Below are 25,639 nucleotides of genomic sequence, written 5' to 3'. Positions count from 1 at the left end.
TATTATATACCAAGTCAATCCATTTCTTTTCGCAGCCATTTCTTGGTTAGGAATTTCTTACATGCCACTAATAATGTAGCAGATATTTTTATCCTTTTTCCTCCATTTGAGTTCCTCCAATCTAATCAGGTACATCAGTTCAAAATTAAAGGTTATTTTGGTTAAAGAAACAGTTTCAAGAATGCCATGAATTTTAGTCCATAAAGGAGTGACAGAAGGGCACCCCCAAAAGGTATGAAAGTGATCTGCTTCTTTGTTCCCACACAATCGCCAACAGTTTGTTTGGTTTAAGAAAGATTTTTTCTGGGCAGGAGTACAAAAGTAACACATGACATTCTTCCAACTAAATTCTCTCCAGAACAGAGAGCTTGTTTTCCACTGTTGTCAGAATATCTTTTCTCATTCCCCTTGTGTCAGATTACCTTCAGTTTCCCACCTTGTTTTAACTCTAAATGCATTTTCCTTGTTTAGTTGTTGAAGGTGCGGGTAGAGGTTTGAGATGACCTTTTCATAAGCTTCATTCTCATGTGCTCTAACAAATATTTGGAGTGGTTCATTTTATCAGAGACTTTTCTATCAGTTGGAAGAACAACACCAGACCAGTGTTGTTCACCAGTTTGTGCAGCAATTCATCTGACATGAACACATAATACCTGTAGATAGTTTAATGGTGTTATGTCAACATGAGAAATAATATGGCGATGCACTTTGAAATAAATGACACAGCCTATTCAGTGCTTTTACTTTGTATTGTACACAGAGTGGGGTAAACAAGCTTGAGTGTAGTCCTAAACTGAGCCTCCTACACACTTTACCCCAACTGATTTTGCCCAGTTGTTAAAACCAACCAGTATTTCTGCACTGGAATATTACCATGTCTCAGGTTTGCTTTATGTTTGTGATCATTTAAACACACAATTGTAAGACAAGGCCTCAAGATCTGCGAACTTAGGGCCATAATGGTGCATATTACCAAATATATCAGTTGTTAATGAGACCCATCAGTAGTCCTGGCCGACAATCCTGTCTTTAAGAGGCTGTAGCAGGATGACTTTTTAAGATAGAGTGAAGATACTGGCATCATATGAAACTCCAAGGTGGACTAAATAATACTCCACAGTTAGGCCAAATTTCAGCAAGGAAAAAACTCTGTTACATGGGTCCCTTGACCTCTTACTTCAAGATATCTGAATGGAAATGGACTCTATGGGTACTCACGAGTCCCCGCTTTAGGCTAGTCCCATGCAGTTACTGGCAAAAGACATAGTTTTTGCATGCAGTACAGTATAAGTGTGTAATTTTCGCTGTTGTATGAATATTTCTGCACACTGAGGTCCCTACAGTCTTGGAATTGCATAATTTGGGTCTTACTGGAAAGCTGAGACTCTTGTGGATTCAATATGCCCAATTTTATTCATGTGTGATGATGTTAGTCACTACAGAAGCCATTTCATTGTAGAGAGACCATTTTGAAATGGACCTCACTGTATAAAATGACCTACTGTGACCTCTAAGATAATCACAGCCTCATGAAAGTTACAACCACAAACTACAGACCTCGGCCATTCAGAGGAGGGATGGCTTTTATGGACATATTGACAATAAGGGGGTTTCTAAGCAGTTTCCAGAGTAGAGGTGCTCACCATGGAATTACTGAACAATGTAATTCTTACAAAAATCTCCAAATGTCAAATGTTTTTTAAAACCAAATCACAGCATGGGGTTTTCTGTGGTGTTCCTCAAGGTCTTGGAGTCTTATGTGGTAATTTTAGAGTGATTTTTGACTATTTTTATTTAACCTTTCTTTAACCAGGAGGTCCCATTGAGATTGGAAATCTATTTTACAATGTAGCAGCCAGTCAAATCACATTTAAAATGCAAGAAATACAACATATAATACAAAAGTCCACAATAACTCATCAAACATAGTGGTCTCTCAAGGAAAACAAGCACATGTTTTTATCACCATGGTCCCTTTAAATTCATCAATGGATATAAGTGTTTCTAATTTTAGATCTTTTTGATGATTATTCCATGTCCAAGGTGCACAGTAGGAGAATGTGACTTTCCTCAGATCTGTTAAAACCCAGGGAACATTACAAAGCAACCGCCTGGAGGAGCGTAGCTGGTAACTACCAGAGCTGAAGGATGTTTGCCCAGTTCTGCCTTATAGATAGAAATATGCCAGTGCTGTTGTCTGGGAGTGGTCAGTGATGTACAACCACCAAATCATAAAGAATGCAGTGATGAGTCAGTGACTTTGCATTTGTAATAAAACATAGAGATGCATGGTAAACTGAATCAAGGCTAGATACAATGGAGGATGCTGCATGCATATACAATATGTCAATCACAGAAAAAAAAGTGGCCTCCACAAGTTTTTTCTTAGCACTCAAAGTAAAACAAGACTTACATTTAAAATAAAAACCAATCCTCACTTTAAGCTTCCCATAGTAACAATGTATACCCCCCACCCATATTAAAAAAATCACTCGAGACTCACCTGTTCAGCGCTGCTTTCAATCACTGACAGTTTCGACTCATCATCCCTTATTTGTTCTGTTGCATGTCTGTTTTTTTGTGTCCCTGAATTTGTAAAGCATCTTTGAGTGCCTTGAAAAGTGCCATTTAAGTATAATGTATTATTATTATTATTATTATTATTATTATTATTAAATCAAAGCTTGTCATCTATCCATATACCCAAGTACTTGTATGAGGACAGTCTTTCAATGGATTTACTGCCAGACGTAAAGATGCCAAAATCATCTGTGACCGGGCTTTTGAGAAGACCACAAACTTTTCTGAGCATTTAAAATCATTTTTAAACTCAGCAGAGCAGTGTGTAATGACTGAAATGCAGACTTTTATTTTATTTATTTATTTATTTTTTATCAAATCAATGTTTAAATTCAGCACCAAACCTGACAAAAGGTATCAACCCAAAAGTTGCTGCAATAACCTATGAGACATAACTGAGTATTGGGAATGGGAATCATATGCTTTTATCATAATATTCTAAGCCCCCTATACATTCTATACTTTAAAAGGTGCATAAAAAAAACACGGTGTTTTTTACGTATACGTATATTTAACATATTTATGATTAGAAAAACTTGACACAGCTGCACCTCAAATTAATCTCGAGGTTCCCAGCTTTCAGATGGTATATACCACTTCTATGTGGCATATTGCCACAGAACTATCTCCCCCTAAAGATCTCCTGTCCTCCCCTAAAAAAGACAAAAATGGTTTTATGGTGGGTCTCTAAGGGTTAATCGAAATATCACAAAGTAAAGCCAGTCTAATGATCCAATCTTGGATGCACACATCATTTTTAAAGAAAACAGATAAAATGATTTCTACTGAGCTGGTGCCTTTGTGGTTCAGTAAATCTTTGATCCTTTAAATGATTTATATTCACTGTGTGGCCACAGTTTTCTGATCCATAACAATTTGACACTGCCAATGGAAAAACACTCTGGATATTTTCCTATAAAGTATCTTCAATAACTTAGAGCATGCTTTTACTTTTTCTCTCTCAAAACCCCCTGAAAATAGACATTTCAACTTTTCATTAAAATCTGTTGAACTAAACCATAACTACACTAACTTTTCTGCAAACGCCCAGTATCTTCTTTTTCTATTAAGCAAAGTGATTTTCATACAGCTGCGTCATCATTTCCTGTGCAGTCCACTTTTCCTTTTTTCTCCTCCTCATTGCATGCAGTTATACGGAGGAGACTATTTTTCCGCAGGAAAAAAAAAAGAATCAGTTTTCAGGCTGCACAGACAGAAAGCGACACAGGCTCTCTGTGAAACAATGGATCACTGAGCAAACACAGCAGCAACACACACACACACACACAGGTAGGCTGTTTGTTTCACTTCATTAAATCTTGCATGTGTGACTAAATTTAACATTTTAAACTAACTTACAGTAGTGTGTGTAGCATCTTTACACAGTTGTGTTGATGGGGAAAAAAGTTGTTTGTGTTAAACAGTCTATTGCGTTGCTGGCATGATTAACATGACAGACATGAAGTTATTGATACACGACTTTGATCGATGTTGTTGTAAACTGTCTCTTTGACGTTTCGGATGGAAAAGTCGCTCTTCTTAGTGTTGAGGCTGCATTTGCTTTGGTCAGCCTACAGGGGGCGCCTCAGCCTTTGAATTTGATCCATCAGTATAACTAATGTCTTTTGCACTCTGCAGACATTATTGATACTCTCACCTGTGTTTACTTTTTACTTCATGTCCCTACAAGTTTCACTTCAGTAGGTCTTTCTTAGACATCTTGCCAAAACCACCCTACACACACACACACACACACACACACATGCAGAAACTGTCACTGTATGAAACATTACACCATTACGCTACATTTGCCTTCAAGGTTTCTCACTCAGGAGTCAGACCGATGTTGTTGCTGCTGTGTTGTGAGCAGCTGAAATGCCATGAGATAAAGGACCGTCCTTGTGCTAAACTTTGCTCCTCAGTGTGTTGTCACACTGCAGCTGCAGTTATTCAAAGCATTTCTAGACACAGTGACATGGTGTTACTTGTTATTGAGCAAGCATCCAAACATCTGGTTTTCAGACAAAATGTTCCAGTGCAAATTATGCTGTCATCAGGAAAACAATGAGCTGGTTTATTGCAGATTGTTTTTGATTAAGACCAATCAAGTCATCATTCTATTACTTTATTTTCCTTATTGAGTGTCCCGGTAAAAACACATACACACAAGGTAGTCAGTATTATTTGCATAGGTGTAGATTTTGGGAGACAGGGGACACATCCTCCTCAATATTTCAACCATGTGCATTTATCCTCCCAATAAAAGCATGAAAGTAGCTGAGGGCTTTTATTCTGACAACATTTTAGACATTTACAGCATATTTTGATGCAGAAAAGGCACAAATTAGTACTTAAAAACTCACCAGAATGCTGTAAAATAAATGTTTGATGCTCAGAATATTCTGGCAGAGGACCCCCAAACCTCAGCGCTGAAACAAAACCTCCACCCTTGATCATTTTCTTTTCTCTCCTTTGGTCATAAACTGCAAAATGGTGTCTGTATGAAAAATTACACAGGTTTGAAATGTGCCTTGGGCTGTAAACTCTTGAAAATATGAATATCACACAGCTTACATTCCTCGTTTCTCTCTAACAAGCACAGAATAGCAACATGTGCATTGAATATTACAAAACATGGAATCGTAGTTATATTATTTTGAGCTACGGTGCAGGAGACACTCGCAGCTGATTCCCTTCAGTTTTAAAGAGGAGAGGATGTCTTAACTCGACAAGTCGTGTCTTCTCTGTCAGCGCCATCAGGAGTGTTGACTAGACACGTCACCCTCAACTTAATCCTCCAGTTTAAGAGCTGCCTCGGGTCTGTTTCGGTCTGAAACCTGATATGGTGTTTATCGCACCAAATATATTCTCAAAAGGGTTCAGTGTTTCCATCCTTCCCCCGACCCCTCGAACGCTGTGAACGTCCAGGAGCTGAAAGAAAGAATCTGAGGTGTAGGTGGGACAATCCCCATAGAGCTGTGGAGTAATCCCCCTTGAATGTTCTAGGATTTGGGAATCACGGTGGATCCTTGACAAACACACATACGATTTAGGGATTTCATTTAAGAAAATAAATACTCATTCCCCCGTGAGTCTTTAGCAGGTGAATAATCATAAGAGTGGGAAGAAAGATTTACAGCTTCAGAGCACTGCGGTCTATCCTTAAACTTTCTGTAGATCAAGTTTTTGGAGCTTTGTGGAGCGTCGTGTCACGGATGTAAGGATTTCATTATGTATGTATGTGAGCAGATGCATGTTATGTTATGTTTAGAGCTTTGTTTGATGCTCCTGTGTCATGCAAGAAGAGGATGTGGCTTTTAATGAGAAATGCAGATGCCACTGCGATCAATGGAAACAATGAATTCCATGAGAGGATAAACCTCGGTTACGTTCTGGTAAAACGTCCCCACAAAAAGGAGTAACTGCCTCAGTCTTTTGTGCCCAGGCGGTGAGGATTTGTAGTGTTTTCAGGAAGGACAGTCTTTTACGAGACCTTGAAAAGGGTTCTGAGGGGGTCGCTGTGAAAAGCTGCACAGTGGCAGAGCTTGTAGGCTTCCTGCTGACTCGATGTGACGAACTGTGATGACGGATGTCTGGGTTTTGTGACTTCCTCTGTTCCCAAGTCTGTGGGATGATAAGACAAGACCCCAAGAGGCTGGAAGGAGAGGCTTTTATGGATGTGTAGTGCTTCCACATTTGGTGTAAAGATGTTGAAGCAGCATAGACAGATAACCATGAATGGTGAAAGGATTTCTTGTTTGATAGCATGAGGAATATTCGGTGGATAGGAGCTTTTTCACAGTAAAATCTACTGTAAAGCATTTGCACTTTCTTTTATTTGATGTTGTGCTTTTTTCTGGGACAATGAGATACTGACAACTTCCATCAGTTTATAAGTAACTAGCAAACAAAACACCAGAGCTATTGTCTGGGGAGAGTGGATGATATATCTGTTGCAAAAGAAGGTATTCAAAATTCAGTTTATATATAATTCATATATCTGAACGGTTAATCTGTTCTTCAAAAGATGATCCATTTGATGAAGATGATCCCTGTCCCGTAATCCCCACATTGCATATAAGGTTTGTTTGGTTTGATCAGTGGTGGTTTCTTAAAGGAGCAGTGTGTAGGATTTAGTGGCATCTACTGGTGAGGATTGCAAATTGCAACCAGCTGAAACTTCTCACGGTGTACCAAGCATGAGTTTCGGTTAGGAGTCCCTCACGCCGGATTTCCACTGGATGCGTGTCCGTTGTGGAACGGCAGCGCTGGTTATCTGCTGCGTGCTCCGCTGTCCGTCAATACCCACCGGCTGCGTTTGCTGTGCGGTGCGGTGCAGCTCTGCCGAAAGACATCTCGGTGCACTGCCATGATTAATATCTCCTCGTCCATGGTGTTCACGGGGTGAAATGACGTCTGAAAACCTCTGACCTGTTGACTTCAGGCCTGCCTCTGCCCATTATGTAGTTTTCAAGGTGTAGTGCAGGGAAATATGATCCGCCGTGAACACTGTATTTTATTTTGAAAATTAACCAGATGTTTTATCGTGTTTCTGTGCACGACTTCCTGCCCCGCACGATCTGCTCTGTGCTGAATTGCTGCGTTGTGCTCTGGCATCCGGCAAAAATAGAAGTCCTGCGTATCTGTTCCGGAGGGCTCCGGAGTGCCTGAGCTGAGACGGAGCCGGAACGCAGCACAGCCGCAGCCGGTGGAAACACACACATTGACTAGAATGGAATCCTATCGGCTCCGCTGCCGTGCCGGAGCGGAGACGCAACCAACACACATCTGGTGGAAATTGGCCTTCAGGGTTCATTGTTCAGGAGGTTTTTACCAAGAGCCGAATTATCTGCGGAGGTCTCCTCCTCTCCAAAACAAACGGACCAGGGGTCTCATTTTTTAACATTGCGTACACACAGGGGCTGAAAGAGCTGTATGCCACTCCCCATGCAAAACTTGTGATCTATAAAGCCAGATTTGATGAGAGAAACCTTTTGCCTTTGTTCACGAACATTTTGGAGACAGGAAATTGGCAACGCAGATGGTGAGGTGAAAGCCTAATTGTAGAAATGATCAAATTTATTTTTTTTTTTGGCTTTTGTCTGTACGTATATTTTTAGTAAGGATCCTATGCACTGTTTTATAAATGAAAGCCCAGGTGATTAAAACCGGTAAAATGGCTGAAAAAGGCGGTTTCATCTTACAAATCAGTGTTTCTCTGATGCTGTTTGGCTCATTGCAGACAGGCTGCTAGCCCAGCACCTGCTAATGTGTGCTCACCTTTTTTGTCTGATAACTTAAGATCCAGACGTTAAGGAGGTTTTACTGGGGGCTGAGTTATCGGCAGAGGCCTTCCCCTTTCCCAAACAAATGGATCAGGTGATTGAAACCGATGAAAACACAGAATAAAGCAGTTTCATGTTGCAATTCAGTGTTTCTCCTGCGCTGTTTGGCTTGTAATGGAGGGGCTTGTAATGAAGGGGCTTTTTGCATCAGCCACCCTGGCTGATGCAAAAATGGCCCTATCCGGAGCCAGTGTTTGGTTTGTGTTTGCCCATGTCATCAAGCTAGTCTCTGTACAGTATTTTTCAGTCACTCAATCTACAACAGGAAATGGCACTTCAAAATAAAAGCTTTGTGTCGGAAATTCACTGTACTGTACAAAATGAAGTGTGCTTTTTACAAACTTGACATGTTTGCGAGTCACTTGCGATCCACTCAGAATGGACTTGCGACCCACTTTTGGACTGCGACCCACCAGTTGGGAACCACTGCACCAAAGAGAACATGCTTATTATTTTAGATTCCATTTCTGCCAATATATCCCCCTAAATCCTACATGCTGGGCCTTTAAGAAATGAGTTTTGTGTGTGTCTTTTATTATAAAGCACTGTGATGTATGCTCCAGAGAGACGTACATAAATAAACTTAACTTTCTCTCTTATATTTTATAGTGAACAGATGAATACATTTTAATGAGTACTGACCAGCTCACCACTGAGAAACATACTGTGCAAGTTTGGAATTCATGTGGCTTCTCATTGTGTTGTTGTCAGCTATAATTTTTTTTTAGGTATTTGTGGAAATGTGTCCAAATGAACATGCACAGTCTGAGATGGTTTACATGAGCTGACATTACAAAGATGCTCTTTGTTATTCAGCGAATGCTTCAGAACCGCAGCACAGAGAGAGTTAAGTGGTTTAATTTGGTTGGAGTTAACTCAAACCTGGGGGGATTTTACATTTTGGGTGAATATTTTCATTTTTGTGGTCACCTCAAGTTTGGACATGTGGTTCAGCTACTAAACACACCCAAATACTTTAGATATGTTTTAGAATATGCCGAGAGGTATGCAACTGTGGAATGTAACTATACACATTTACTAAATCACCGTACTTAGAGAGTAACTTAACACCAGGCTGGATCTCCTGCCAGATTAGTGCTCTGTTGCACCTGTAACCACACCCACATGTGATGTCGCAAGGTCCTGGAATATACTGCTACTGCAGATAGGTGAGAAGTTAAATCAGTCAGTGTCAGCAAAAACAGGATTTTCAGGCAGTGTTAAGGTACACTTTAACTTATGTTTGATGTATTAATACTTAACTTTAAAATACTATATGTTACTCTAAAGGAAGACAGTTGATTGTCGAGTCTCATTCCCAGGTCATCAGATACCGTAGCTTTGGGTTGGAGGTTTGGTCTGACCACCAACCCAAATCTTTGGTATTTGATGACTTGGGAATGAGACTCAACGATCAATTATCTTTCTTTAGAGTTACACACTGCACCTTTAAGTATGACCATTTTTTATTTGATGCTTGAGTGCATGGCTAGCACTACATGTCTTGATAATTAGCAGTAAAGATTTTACATTACACAGATCTGATCATTATATTACAATCAAAAATGGGCCTTCAATTATTTATCACTGACGGGGAATTCTGCAACATAATGAGCTTTTGATGCTTTAAGTAAATTATCCTGAGAGTGCACTTATAAGTAAGATTTTAAATGCATGACCAGTGGTAGAATGTGACTAAGTACATTTACTCAAGCACTGTATTTGAGTATAATATTGAGGTATATATATTTCACTTAAAAACTCTATTTCATATTACTTAATGCTCCACAACATTTGAGAATGAAATGTGTACATTTATATGACAATTATAGTTACAAGTAACTTTTCATACTAATATTTTACATTCAGACCCTCTCATCATCATCATCATTTTAAAAACAGCTACACAGTGTTCAAAATTAGCTTCACCTCGACCATCTACAACATTAAAGTGTTGCTTTGATAACTTACTACATAATACATAACACTGAGAACAGCTATTCTACTCCAAAATGATACTTTTACTTTTGATATTTTAAGTACAATATGCTAATATTTAGGTAAGATTTAAAAAAACAGGACCATTGTTGAAATGACACTAAATACATATCCTACTGTACATGATAGTCATTTTGAGAAACATGTATTTCAAATGTCACTTTGACCATTAAAATGCTGGAGAGGGGCTTTTCTACTGCATAATGATAAGTATGATACTTTAACTACATTTTGCTGATAATAATATTCATGTTCTGTCACTTAAATAAGATTTATTGTAGTATTTTTACCTTAAGGCATCACTGTTTTGACTTAAGGATTCCAAACGTCTTCCACCACTAAAGACTTAAATATCTAATTATGTCATTAAAATGTATTTGACTCAAAACAGGGTCAGTGTCTACATCCCACCACTCTCTGGCAGTGGTGGAATGTAACTAAAGTATATACTCTCAATTACTGTACTTAAGTACAATTTTGTACTTTACTTGAAAATGTCCATTTTATGCTACTTTGTATTTCTACTCCACTACATTTTGGAAGCCAATATTGTACTTTTTTACTCCACTAGATTTATATCACAATATTAGTAACTACTCTGCAGATTCAGATTATTGAGTCGAGTAATAAAGTATGTAGGGATGAGCCAGTACAGCAGAGGAGTCCACAGGTTTTTGAGTGGGGGCCAGATTAAATAATGTGACCTGGGGGCCAGCTGCTTCTTGCATCATGTGTGTTATTTTTTTATTTTTTTGAATAGATATTTTTTTAGGCATTTTTTGCCTTTAATGGACAGGACAGCTAAGTGTGGAAGGGGGAGAGAGAGGGGATGACATACAGCAAAGGGCCACAGGCTGGACTTGAACCCGGGCTGCTGTGGCAGCAGCCTTGTACATGGGGTGCCTGCTCTACCACTAAGCCACCGACGCCCCCATCATGTGTGTGTTATTAAAAAATATTTTACATACAAATGAGATAAATGCAACTGTTTCATCTTTCACTTAAAAAAGTTTTAAACTTTCCTCGGCTCATGAAAATGGCAGCCCCACGCTGACGACTTTACACTTCTTTGCTGTGGCCATGTCTGCTACCTAGCAGGAAATGTCTGCTGTTAGGTAACTGTTTGTTTGCTTGTTAACTGCCTGATTATGTAAACATATTACATCCGCCTGCATAGTTCTGATAGTCCTGCCATTGTAAGGTGAACGGATAAAATGGAAAGTGATCCTGCTTGATCATCCATTGTTGTGTGGCCACGTATGGTATATTTTGAAAGACTTTTGACATGCCTGGAGTGCAGGATTATCTGTATCTGTTCAACCAGCTAAATTATCTGTATTTCTATTTGTAGAGATAATGGGTGGAGTTTAACCCAAGAGTGGGTGGAGTTTAAACTGGAAGTGGGTTGGGCTTCACCAGAAAATAATATTTAGCTGAATCCAAATGTCCAGACTTCACCACATTTGCAGACTCCCGGACTTTGCGGATGCGTTCCTGGGAAGGCTATACATGGGATTTATATCTTGTTATTATTCATCAACTTATGTGACATCATTTTGACAGCAGCAATAGTTGAACATTTCCACAGCAGCGAGTAAAACAGTCAAGGGCTGCCTATCAGCTGTTTGCAGTCTCCGCCCTCGCAGACATTACGTGATGATGGTAAATACATCACACTACATACAATGGCCGCACAAGTCGGCGAGGGCTCAGTCTGCAACTCCAGAGGGTGGACATTTGGATTCAGCCTTTTAAACCTTAAATTGATCAGACCCCAGGCCTCCAGGAACACTGCTTAGACTTGTAGCCAAAATTTCCCAGTGGGCACTCGCGGTATTACAGAAAACAAACAAAAAACAAAACAATCCCCTGCAGCCCAAAAAGCATTTCCCCCATAGTCCACTGTGGTAAAAGAGACATCTGTAAAACTGTCGACAGGACACCTCGAACTGCAAGTCAATGATGAATCTTTCTACTCTAAATTCTAAAGCCATTTATATTTGTAAAACTTTTCTCAAGCTGACAAAAGCAATTTAAAAATCTGTGACCTCAAAGCAGGAACTGGTGGGCAGAGCCAACAGGAGAAGCACTACATGGAAGTAAAGCTAGAAAACTTTTTTGGGCGAATGTGCCAGGTGAGCAACTCCACTGGACTGAATAGGCGCCATCTTGGGGTTCGGTGTCTTGTTATTATTAAATCTATGAAAATGCTATGGGTTGATTGGTAGTTTCTGTATTGGGGGGCTAGTACTGTAGCTCAGCGAGTTGGGAGGGTGTCCCATGTGTGGGGGCGGTGTCCTTGCCGCTGCTGCCATGGGTTTGGCCCCGGCCTTTGGCCCTCTGCTGCATGTCATTCCCTCTTTCATGCTTAATTTGTCCTGTCAAATAAAGGCAAAAGCCAAAAAAGAGAAGTTGCTATGTTTATAATTTACGAGAAAACTACTCACAGAACAAACTCAGGATTGAGCGTCAGATCATTTTTGATCACAAGAGTAAAACACTGATCAGAGAATGAGGATTTTCCTTCAACATGAGTATGGATATTCAAAAAGTTTATTGGAAAGACACTTGTAAAAGTACATTATTAGTAATTTACTAGAAAACTATTCACAGAACAATCTTAGGATTGAGCGTCAGATCATTTTTGATCACAAGAGTAAAAGACTGAACTGAACACAGAGTATGGATATTCAAAAAGTTTACTCAAAATATACTCATAGTACATTATCTGTACTCATTTCATCAGAGTATTTGTCTCAACCCTAAAACTATAATGAATTCTCATGGATTAAGCTATCTGGCAGCTCCACCTTCAACAGCTGCAGCATTAAAGTTCACATTCATGCATCAGTAATTATTATGAGCTCATGTCATGTATGGCTCTGAAATGGGACATTCTGTATAATGAGCAGGCTAATTTTACTTTTGCTACTTAAACTGCATGTTAATGCGTATACTTATGTCCTATAGAGTAAGAAATCTGAGCACTTCCTCCACCGCTGGTCTCTGGGCTGCTTGTCTGACAAATGAAAGGCATCTTTGTGTGCTGGGGCTGAAATGTATTCCTACGGGCCAGTGTGGAGGATTTCAGCATGACAATGTGTTGCAATGCTGGCAACATCCCCTCAGCAGCAGCAGCAGCAGCGGCAGCGGCAGTGTTCAACTCGTGAATATTCATCCACGCTCCTCGGCCCCACCGTGACAATAAACAAGGCAGAGAGGCTGAATGCCTGTGTGAGGAGGGCAGGGGGCCAAGTCCTCAGAAGAGCGGGGGGCAAACAACCCGTCTCCATGGCAACAAGTCCTGCCTTCCACTCCGCCGCAGCGGGCTGTGAGACAGAGGAGAGGGGAGGCAGGAGGGCTCTGTGTGTTTGTCTGCTCGGTTTTGGTTGGAAAGACTTAAAGCGGAGTTTATTGAGAGGGGCAGGTATCCGACAGAAAGCAGAAAAGTTTTTCAACGCGGGATTTGAGCGTCGCGAAGGGGATTATAACCTCAAACTGTCAGCAGCCATGGATGAGAGGAGAAACTCGGAGGTAACTAACAGCCGTTATTGACGAGCTAACAGCAGGAGGGTTAAACTTTTAGCTAGCGGTGGGAAACCGGTACAAAGTACCCTAAAAAGACAGCTCCGAAAACACCCTTAAAAGTTGTTTAACAAAAAGTGGCAAGGTGCGTTTAAGTGTTAGTCCTAATCTCCACATGTGACCATATTTGGTCATCGACATGTTTAAACGATGAAGTGCAGCAAAGCGGCTAAAACACCAGGGGTTGTTTTTTTACAGCTGACCCTTTGAATGGAGAAAAATGTCCCAGCGGATACAGACAGTAACTCTGTGGATTGTAATTACACCAAGTTATCGCTTAAAACATCCAAAACGTCAAAGCAGCAGCAGATAAGCAGAAACAGGACTGCAGATCAGACCACTGAACTCAACATGTCCTTTTCCTGTTGGACTCTGAGGGGAGACTTTTATTTTTCATCCTGGGAGATAAAACACACATGAAACAATGTGTGTGAACTTTGATTATGTGCTGTGTATCATGTCTTACATGCTTCTAGTCACATACAGCTTTTAAGATGGTATACATGCAGCTTTCATTGTTAATGCTGTACTGTATGTACTGTATACAGTACAGACCCATGTACTGCAAATGACAACAGTAAAGGTTTGTTGTAGGAATCTGAAGACAAAATGCACATGCACATACTTTATGTTCATGTCAGTATTGTACTTTTTCCTGTAACATACTCTGTTATCCTACAGTAGTTAGTTAGAGGGTTATCATTTTAACTTTAGCTTGTTTTTTGGTGTACGTTTAGGCCATGGGCTCTGCAACAAGTGATTTTCGATCCAGATGTGGATCCAGCAATCTGAAAGATTTGCCTTTTTCTTTCTTATGACCTCTTGCACTCACATACAGCTTTTACACAATAGAGCATGCATGCAGTTTTCCTCGATAATGCTGTATATAGTGTATGTGCTGTATGTAGTACTGATAGCCTAATGCATATGGTATACTGTTAATGTCATGTACAAAACAGTAAAGGTTTGTTGTAGCAATCTGAAGACAAAATGCACATGCACATACTTTATGTTCATGTCAGTATTGTAGTTTTTTCCCATGACATACTCTGTTGTCCAACAGCCTTGTTAGTTAGTTAGTTAGTTAGTTAGTTAGTTAGGGGGCTATCATTTTAACCTCAGTTTATTCTCTATTTAAATTTCAAACCTTCAGTACTAGATTATAGTGAAATTTGGTGTGAATTTAGGCCATGGGCTCTGCAACAAGGGGCTTTTGGTACAGATATGGATCCAAGAATCTGAAAGATGTGGCTTTTTCTGTCTTATGACCTCTTGCACTTATTTGGATGAAGAAATCCTGTCCATGCAGCACATGATTGCCTTGTGTCACATGAAACTTTTGTGAATCTAGATCCTGTTTCAGATTTAAAAAAATTCTAAACACAGCCAGTTGCTGCAGTTTTAACACATTCACACGTGTAGAGCAACACTAGCAAAGGCACACTCTTACTGAGTGCTTTGTAGTTTAAATATGAGAGGCTTTGCTTTGTCTATCATGAATGTTTATATGAGTTTTCTTAACAGATTACAACTTAAATCCTATGATTTTATCCTACACACTATAATGCAAACTCTAGAGATGTGACTGGCCTTCTTTAGCTCTCTTTTTTCCTCCTAAACTCTTTCTATTGTGCAGATCAAACAATGACCTTCCCCTCTCACTGGTTGGGACTGTCAACACAAAGCTATTGAGGAAATTCTTCTCTGTTCTCCCTTCAGTTAAGCAGAAGTGAGCCTGGCCTATCACCGGACACTTTTTGAGGGACTGTTGTTCACTCAGCATTATAATGAAAGGGATTTTCCTCTTTCCTGTTGCAGTCTATCCATCCAGATAGTTTTGCTGAATATCTTAAAAACATAATTTTGCACATACAGTTGCAATAAAACCAGTTAACTAAATAATCAGCATTTTCTGTGCATATTTTCCATCAGCATGTGTACTGTACTCTCAAGGAAATAGTTTTTCCAAATGTGCTTGATATGACGCTCAATGTCACTGGGTGTGTTGTGTCGGGGCTACAGCCAAGGGCTCTAAACCTGAGCAAATGACGTTCACAATGTTAGTTCTATGTTTTTGAGTTAACTGTCCCTTCAAGGATGTCTGGTTGTCGTGATGATGAAAAATTGAACTAGGTTGAACTGGGTGTCGGCAAAATGTTTCACCCAGCATTGAATCCACCAATTATTTATTTAACTGAACCTGTTTGAGAACATGTTTTGTACTCATAATTTCAGCAGCCTGTTCATCATGATGGAGAGATGGAAGAGTGCACAGTTAAATGGAAGTGTCATCTCTGTAAATCCTCTTAATGCTCTGTTACGTTGAGCTCAGGTGCTGCAGGTGTTAGCTTGGAATAATCTGCACAATATGAGCTGCCAGTTTCAAAAATGCTACTTTACTTTTTGGTGGCAACGCAAGAATTCACACATCCTTTTTCCTGTTTTCAACACTCTACTTTTTAGACCTGCAGCTAGACAGTCAGTCATTTTTAACCTTCATTGAAGTGGTCCTTGGTGAATGCTTGCTGTTCATCAGTCACACATTTTAAGGGGACAGATCACCCCAAAATCCAAAATACATATTTTTCCTCTTACTTGTCGTGCTATTTATCAGTCAAGATTGTTTTTAGTGTGAGTTGCAGAGTGTTGGCGATATTAGACTTAGAGATGTCTGCCTTCTCTTTAATGTAATGGAACTAGGTGGCACTCAGCTTGTGGTGCTCAAAAACATTTGAAAAACTCAACAGCAATGTCTCCTTCCAGAAACCATGACCCGGTTACTCAAGATAATCCACAGACCTTGTTGTAAGCAGTTTCATGCAGGAACTATTTTTTCCCCCAAACTACACCCGCTAACAGTATCACTGCACAGAAGGAAGCGTGCATCAACATGAGGCTCGTGCTTGTAACAGTGTGCAGTGCAAACATTAATGGCGTCCTTCTTGGCTGAGCTGTAACTTTAGCTAGCTCAGTGGTTTGCTAGTAGTAGATGCACACATCCTTCTGCACAGTGATACTGTTGGCAGGTGTAGTTTGGTAGACAGACCGTAGTTCTTACATGGAACTGCTCACAACAGGTCTGTGGATTATCTTGAGTAACTGGGTCATGATTTCTGAAAGAGACATCACTGTTGAGGTTTTTTGTGCTTTGATCTCTACAAGCCAGGTACCATCTTTGAGAGAAGGGAGACATCTCTACGGCCGATATCTCCAACACTCGGCAACTCACAAAAAAACAATCTAAACTGATAAACAGCACTACACGTAAGAGGAAAATATATATTTTTGATTTTGGGGTGAACTGTCCCTTTAACACATGCCTAAGACTTGCTTAGTGTTAAAGTCTGATATTTCTGGCCAAAGAACAGCTCTGAAGAAACAGTGTTGTTCAGGGTCTTGCTGAAGGGAACCACAGTCACCGCTGTTTGGAGCGGAGAGAGTATTTCTATATCATTTCTCCTAGGCAGATTTCTCAACTGAGTGTTGGTCACGTCACAAGACCATCACCCTTAACTTTAACCCCCAAGCTCAACAGAAGCTATGAACCACTGAGAAAGAATGCATCTTTAGATAAGAAAATCTACTTTCACATTTTATTGCCGCACATGACAAATCCATCCTGGTGTTCAGTTATATTTGTAACCTAAGCTATAAGTGTTAGGCTGTAGTGTGTGATTGTAATGTAGGCTAGTTGGAAGTTGGACTCAAGATGTATTTAAAGCTGTTTTAGGTTTGTCAGTACAAAAATGTCTTTTTTTCTTGAGAGGCGTGTTTGACTGTTTGCTGGTGAGAATATGAGAAGCTCTCTGGTAGTTTGCCAGTGTGAGCTACTGTTAAACACTTCCATGATGACACTGATATATCTGTGATTTATAATCCTAGGTTTAACCTCTGACTTTGCCTTGGCAGTTGCTGCTATTGAACATTTTCTTCTGCTGCAACTGGGAAACGGTGGCATCTCTGTATTGACTCTTTAGGTTTCCTGTCGAGTAATAAATTAACTGGCAGCCGCAAAGTAAATAACTTTTGCATGTCACATTATAACAAGATCTCTCTATGTACTGTACATCCAGTGAGTTGCAGAGAATCAATGGGATCTGCTCAATACCATGTCACCATAAAATGACATCACTGTGCCAACATTAGCACGCCACGAGATGCCTTTATTGATTCAGGATGCCTGCTCAGATACAAGCAGTACATGATCAGCTTTGATGTCGGGAGTGCTGGTGCCAATGTTCGTGAATCTTTTGGCTCATAAATGCTTGACAGCAACTGTTGTTGTTATCATCATTCACTGACTACGTACGTCAAGAGTAGTAATGCTGGTGTGAGCTTTGAAAACCAGATGACTGGCTTACGTGGCAAATTGTATGTACTGATAAAGAGGCATTTAGCAAAGTAATGATGGAAGTGATGACATTGCATGTCCTCGTCCCACTTCTCTATCTTCTTACACTATCTTAAGAATTTTTACATCACATTTGTTGATGGGAAAACACATTAGTTCTGCTTTATTTTGCTCATTTCCTTAAAGAATGCATGTGAATCGAACATTCAGATTGAAACTCGGATTAAAACTTCTCATTAAATGACAAAAAAGTCCAGTTTTCCCATTTTTACCCCACCTGAAGCTGATAAACCCTGACAAATATGCTCATAGCAGAGAAAATGAGCAACAATAAAGGTGATTTCCAAGTTGTTTTTGTTGGCTTTGGCTCAACTTTGACTTTAAGACAGAAGCAAACAAGAATACATCTTATCAACATCATGTCCTTGGAAAAGTCAAAGACTGCGTGTCAGAGGTCAGCTCTGTGACACTGACTCCAGCCCCCCTGCTGCAGCTCAGATGGATTTAAGCCTGTTTTCCACATGCCTGCCTCTGCAGCTGTGCATGCTCATATCTAGGTTACACAGAAGGGTTTTTCCTCTGTTCCACAAAGAGAAAATATGCCATGATTACTCAGAAAAAAAGCTGAAATGGCTTAAAAATGAGATTAAAAAAGGGTTCCAAGAATTGGTTCCACCTGGTCCATTGAGCTATACAGTGGCTGCATGGCAAACCAGTGGTCGAGTATGCTGGTAATTATATAGGTATGGCTGTGTGCAACTGCCAGTAGCATCAACCTTGGTGGTTTTCTTTTACACAGAGACACAGTGAGGCCACCGCAGACTGGTATAAAGAAACAGCAGGTTGTGTACAGAATATACATCCAGAGGGGCTTTGTTATATGTTTGTACATCTCATATATACAGTTTGTGTTTAAATGCTTTTATCTGTGTACGTATAAGAGCTGGATACCCTTTGTTCAGCTGAACTCCCACAACGCTCTCAGTTTAACATGATCCGACCCAACCAGCTCAAGTCTCTTTTTGTCCGCGGTAGACAAAACTGGTCTTTCTGCAGATATTGAAACAATGGCGTGGATCAGTGTGTGGGCTCATGCCTGCCAGTAAGTTGTGACGTGTGGAAAGAGTTGAGAATTTGCAGAGATTTTCACTCTTCCTCGCCCCGTTCCTTCTTGGCTGCCTGTAAGTTCTGCGGTGGTTTTTAAAAACCCTTGAAGTCAGGTTGCTGATCAGCAGAAACTGAGGACCAGGTCAGCCAGAAAAGCAGAAGAGGAGCAAGAGGCTCTGATCGTGTTTCAGGATGAACAAAGATCTTACACTAAATCCAGTCCCTGGCTAATGAAAGTTATGACGTCACAAAGTTGTTACATAAAATCTTGCCTTGCTCTCACAGTCTGAGCATCAAGTGCCAGGTGCTGAGAGAGCACATATTTGAGTGTAGTCTTTGTTGAATGAAAAACAAGCTCTTGGCATCAGGTCCAGGTGTTTCGGCCCCTCTTCCTTCTGCTTTCTTTCACCCTCTGAAAACATTCTTTAATATTTTGAATGCAGCCACAGGTCTGATGGATAGGGAAAATATTAGTGCATTCCTGCATGTAGTGGAGAGAACTGTGTATCAGATGATATGTCAAATGGTGACAGGGCCAAGGACATGTAGACTCTCCTTTGAAAGATATTTTACCTGATAGTCTCTCTCTTTCACACGCATGCACACACCCACACACACGGCTGATAAAAGACTTACTTTTTAACCACATTTCCCTCTCAAGGACGCACTGGACACAAAGAGCTCTTTTATTCCAGCTCCAGTAGTCTAATGGAGACACTGTTGTAGTCCCATTTCATGAATATGCCCTTGTTGCTGAAGAAAATATGCGTCATTGATATGCCTCTAATCAATTAGTACTTCTGGTATATGAACATGACACAACCAGGAAAAACCCTGCCATGTTGAATATCGTAAAGAGACAGTTTGGCTTTTGAGATTTGTCATTATGTCAGAGCCAAAGACCGACAGAGTCAGGATGCCTTTTTCATCTCTTTGGATGGAAGTTTTGGAAGTAACTGCTACATGTATAGTGATTAAAAGTAGGGAAAGAGATCTTAGTTCTCCAAGGCTTAATGTCTTTGTTTGACAAAGTTATAAGTAGTAGCAGGAGTAGTTGTGAAGTTTCAGTCCAGCCTGTCTGTTGTCCTGTAGTTTTTTTTTAGGAGTGTTGATGTGTTAAATACAATGTTGCGCATCCTGTCAGGATGCGATGACATACGTCGAGACGCCACCGGGGTGTGTGCATGGGCTAACATGGAAAACAATGGGTGTGGGTGTTTTCACGTGTCATATGCTGCTAGTGTGTGTTGTCCCTTATACTTTCCCATGTTTGTCACCTGATGTGGTTGGTATATTTTTAAAGCAAAGCATCAATGATGAGGTCAAACAACCACTCTGTGTCTTTCCTACATCGTAATCATATTTAAAGATGTTCTGATCAATATTTTTATATTAAAGTGGTGGAATGTGAAGGGTTGGTCATTGTTAGAAAGTCACAACAATTATGTTATAGTGTCTTCAGATTACTGATAATTGATTATCAGTGAAGTTTCCAGTTGTGGAATCCAGTGAGGGTGGGAATTACCAGATGATCCACGATACGATATTATCATGATACTTAACTCACATTACAATATTATTGTGATATTAAAAATGTTCGATATGCTGGGGCGTCGGTGGCTTAGAGGTTAGAGCAGGCGCCCCATGTACAAGGCTGTCACCGCAGCAGCCCGGGTTCGAGTTCAGCCTGTGGCCCTTTGCTGCATGTCATCCCCTCTCTCTCTCTCTCTCTCTCTCTCCCCCCCCCTTTCACACTTGGCTGTCCTGTCCATTAAAGGCAAAAAATGCCCCAAAAAATATCTTTAAAAGAAAAAAATAAATAAAAAATGTTCGATATGCTGAGTATTGCCATAAAATATAGTGTGATTTATTACCTTTTTTCCAACTGTAAATTACATCTCTAAATGAAAACTTTGTCAACATCTGTTTTAACTAATAAGATAAAGTTTTCAGTCTGTTCATCTCACTTCAGCCATTTTTTTGCAGCAGCTAAGTGTATGTAGTGGACTGAAAAAGCAATTGATTATATTATTCTAGTAGACCACCAAAAGCTGATTTGTATTTGTAATCTTAATAATTTATATAATAAAAAAAATCAATACTTGGCACTGTGTGATGATACAATATTGCCACACAAAAGTATTATGATACATGCTGATTGTTTTTTTCCCACCACTAGAATCCAGCTATTTTTTTAAAGCACTGAAAACTACAGGTATAAAAAATATTTATACACTTGAGTATTGATATGTTTTGAGATACTATATCATTTTTTTAATGAATAGTTTACATGCAAAGGTTTGTGTCGGTGGTTTATATTGTATACTGTTTAACCCCAACTGCTACATCCTTCTGTGTCGTAATCTATCTTCAACCATTTGACTCTTTCACTCCAATGTAACAACTTATCGGTAGCGTAAACAGAATTATAAAGGGCACACCACTAGCATTGACAGTTATGTTTAAAAAAAAATCACCTTTCTTACAGTACAGCAGTATATTGCAATATCGAATCCATAACCTCTGTATCATGATACGTAACGTATTGCCAAATTCTTACGAATACACAGCCCTACTGGAAACAGTCCGCTACCTTCTCAGCACCTAATAGCAGAAAGACAACATTAGCAACTAGCATTGTGAAACATATAGCAGCTAAAAAGTCAGATGTTTCCCTCAGGAGCTGGTAGAGACCAAAAACAGAGTTAAAAGAGGGTGAATTATATATATGTACATATACACACAGGCCAAAAATACACACACATGCACAAACAGGACCTATACATGCAATAGGCTAAATGGACAGAGGGGGCTGCCGTGGACAGGTGCCCTGAGTGGTTGGGGATTTAGTGCCTTGCTGAAGGGCACCTTGGCAGTGCCCAGGAGGGGAACTTGCACCTCTCCAGCTACCAGTCCACGCTGCATATGTGGGACTTGAATCTATGACCCTCCGGTTCCCAACCCAGGTCCCTATGGACTGAGCCACTGCCACGGAATGTTGGACTTAAATTATATATTATATTATATTCATCAGTCGGTCACTAACACAATAAAAACTCCAAACAAATGATGATGGTGTTCTGTATCTGCAGGATGTGCATATAAGCAACAGCCTAAAATTTCTGCCATGTCATCTTTATCAATGTGCACTATGGAGAACCTGAAAAGTCTGAAACTAAAATGATTGCATCCTGTGAGATATTGTGAGGAATGTACGCACTTTTTGCAACATACTACAACATTCACTCAAATGAACTTTTGTATTTGATGTATAGAGCAACAAAATCTGAATTTCCTAACACCCTCAGGCCAAAGTGTGCACATATGCATTCACGTCTCTTCATGCAGTCATATATACGAGACAAAACCAAACAAGCTAACACTAATTGATCGGCATGAAGCGGTTGACTTCTCACTGTTGACCGTTGGCTCTGTCATCTCAAGAGAAAATTTGTCTTGAATCTGGTTGAATGCACTTTAAAGGTACTCTAGAGCTTTCTTAGAAGTGCTTGTTTACAGCCTGTGATTTTGTGTAGGGAGATGGTATCAGACCTCAGGAAGTCAGTGGGCTAACGCCTTGGTGTTTACACTGCAGAGTCCATCTTGGGCCTCTATGACCCATTTCTGTGATTGTAGCTTTCCCAGTTCAAAAAATTAAAAATGTTGAATTCATACTAATAACCATTCCTTAATATTAATGAAGTGTGTAGGGCCAACACAGTTTTAAATAGTTTGATTTTCTTCACTTCTGGCAGCTGATAGCAGCTTTTTCCCTAATCTCTGTATGTTTCCTTTAAAGTGTTACAAATTGAAATGACAGAAGCTTCATGTTTTCAGTCAGAGAGAGAATATCGAATGTCACTCCAAAAACATGAAGTATTTTTTCAGCAGGTATTAATCAGACGCAAGATTTCACACAGCTGCCAGTATGTCTGAATTTTATGTAAGCAGAGTATTTTCATTTGGTTTAATTTAGAGAATGAAAGATTGTATTTCTTAAACTCTGCTTATTTTTGTCTCAATTTCCTTTTTATTGCGCCTTTCCAGAATGATTTGTTTTGTTTTATCATGCAATCAGGGATAAATTATCTAGCTCATTTTTGTTCCCTTTCACTATCCAGAAAGTATTTTCACAGGACGATCATCTGCTTCTTGTTCCAGAAGTGACCAAGGCTTTCTAATTTATAATCATTTAAGAAACTTTGTAACAAATGCCACCTGTAAATTTGACACACTGGTTAATGTGTGTCTCGATAGTTTTCAATCCTGCAGTGTTCCTGCATCACAGAAATTATAGTCCTGGTGTTCATGTGCTTTTTTGTTCCTTTTTGTGTGTAAAAACACACTTTAAGTGTAAGGGGTTTTCATAGAGAGTTATATGTAGGACAGGACAACATCATTCTTTGATGACAATAATGATGCATGCCCTGTCCTCTTTGCACAGTCCACAGTTACAGGAAATAGCTGACAGCAGGAATGCTCCCTCTCTCCTCATCTGTCTCTATAGGACTCAGCTCCACCACTGGTTGGCTGGCTTCTTCATACAACAACTTCCTGTAAACAAGCCATGCTGCCAAGCACCCTCCCATCCTCCACCTCTGATCCCTAGGGATCTCCATTTGACCTCCTTATGCACCAGAACAATCACTTTGAGCCTTTTTGAAAGGGTCATTGCTGCATTTCAGAAAGTGATTCTCAGGGGCAATGGCCAACAGTTTGAACAAGCTGCTGCTCTAATTTGAGACGAAGTCCAGGAAATGTTTATTATAAGAAAGATGTCTTAAGAGTTCTGTCTGCTGTTAGGACTCTTAAGTGTTGAGTAGTTTATTTATACTGAAACGGATTCACAGTCCATAAGTAATAACACCGTGCATCTGTGAGAGCATGCTTTAAACATGTTCAACTCCATTATATTATGGTAGGGGCAGAAATCTCAGAGTTGAGTATCACCAAATTTGGAAAATAAAGCCAGAACTATCTGCATAGTTAGATAGTAGAGCTAGACAGATAAATTTCCCAGGCTGACATATCGCCCAATAGGCGTGGGTGGTAGGCTATCTATTTTTTCTTAACTTTCTTAAATCTTTTGAGTATTTTGTATTAGTGTGTGGTTCTTGACAGAGCATCTAATGCTATCCCCACCATTTGCAGTCACCATGTTGCCCAGCTCAGTTGCCTTTTCTACCAGTAAAGACTGACCCCTGGTGGCTGGTGATGTGCACTACATAAAATACATCCTCAATACAGCATCTCCGTATGAGTTTAATAGATAGAGGAACATCTGTATTTTTGATGGTATTGAAAATCATACATTTGGGATTTCTAAATACCTTGATATACCTTAAACCGACAAAGCCTATTGCCCAATATGAGCTTATGGCAGATACATCAGTAAAAGTAAAAAAAAAAATCAGAATTGTCAGTAGAGCTAATACCTTTTGGTTAGTTCACCGATTGGTATGCTTTTGTCTGCTGAAATTCTCATTAGTTGGACGATTCTTGGTGTTACTGTCATGAGGCTCAGCTGGGAGTGATGCCGTGCTTTGATGGTGCAGCATTTTTTCAGCTGAGACACTTTGTTTGCATCTGGTTTCTGGTGCAGGGTAGAGTACTTGTTCTGGTCCTTGCTTTGGATGAAGGGAAGTCTGAAGCATGTAGAGAGAGAGAGAGGACAGACCTGCTGGTCTTTGTGGTTAGCACTATTAATTTCTCCTTCATTGTTGTTGTTCAGCAATTGTACATGTAGGATGTGACAGATGGTCCTTGTGGTGTTTGTCCAGCCCTTCCTCCACTGTGATTGGACAGCTGCACAAAAATGATAGTGACAAATGTAGCATTTTACCCAAAGTATCAGCTATTGGTAACCAGAAAACAAATGCCAAATGTGCAGGGCTCAGCACAGAATAGACACTCAGCGCCTTGTCACATTGCTGGTGTTTGTAGCCTAGTGGAAATACGTGGCGCTCTCATGGCAAAGAATTTTAAAAATCTGCAGGCTTTAGGAAAAATGTTTGGTGGACACATAATGCTACCTTAATCTAGACATAACCTGTAGATTTCCCCCTCAGTATTGACCAGTCAATTAGTTGAGGAGTTGGTACAATTTCAGTTGACTAAGATTTTTTTTTGGTTGACTACAGCTATAACTGTCAGGCTATACTAAATATCACTAAGAATAAGTGAGCAAATGTGTTTTGTTTTGTGATTTAATTGAACTGACCCTTCAATTAGACGGTCTCTGTTATCTGCCGCTGCTTTTAGACTTTGTAAAAGCACTGTATCAGCAGCCACTTGAAGTCAGCAGGTCTGCAGCCCTCTGAAATTAACATGTGCTGAAGTGCAGCAGCAGACTCACAACAATCCCACCATCATTAGCTTGATGAAATCGAGCACAACAAACACAAAATAGCTACAAAATAACAAACCCTCATTGTCCAGGCACTCATCAAACTGGTCAGTTATAACTCATATTCTCCTAGTTATTGCCATTAGGGATGGGCAAACGATCAAAATTCATTATTCGATCATCAAAAAAATTAACGATCAATTATCGATTATTTGATAAGCGAGTATTTCAAAAGAGAGAAAACAAAAGAGTGCAGTGCAGACTGTCGCCGCAAGAAAGCGCAGCTGCCCCAGTTTTGAGCTTCACCCCCCAGGCCAAAGAGGAAGA

General features: G+C 40.0%; 1 protein-coding gene across 2 annotated transcripts in view; it reads left to right on the top strand.

Annotated features, from left to right (window-relative positions):
- Positions 1-3,732: 3,732 nt before the first annotated feature.
- dennd2b (DENN domain containing 2B) overlaps positions 3,733-25,639 on the top strand; it is a 76,458-nt gene continuing 54,551 nt past the window's right edge. Inside the window, exon 1 of one of the 2 annotated variants that reach the window (XM_033624893.2) lies at positions 3,733-3,870. The gene's annotated coding sequence lies outside the window, so the exon portion shown is untranslated. Of the gene's footprint in view, positions 3,871-13,065; positions 13,458-25,639 lie in introns of those variants that run through there. The other variant, XM_033624884.2, reaches the window with a different exon arrangement.

The sequence above is a fragment of the Epinephelus lanceolatus genome, chromosome 2 (genome assembly GCF_041903045.1).
Source record: "Epinephelus lanceolatus isolate andai-2023 chromosome 2, ASM4190304v1, whole genome shotgun sequence".
NCBI lineage: Eukaryota > Metazoa > Chordata > Actinopteri > Perciformes > Serranidae > Epinephelus > Epinephelus lanceolatus.
This window is presented reverse-complemented; position numbering and strand designations above follow the sequence as displayed.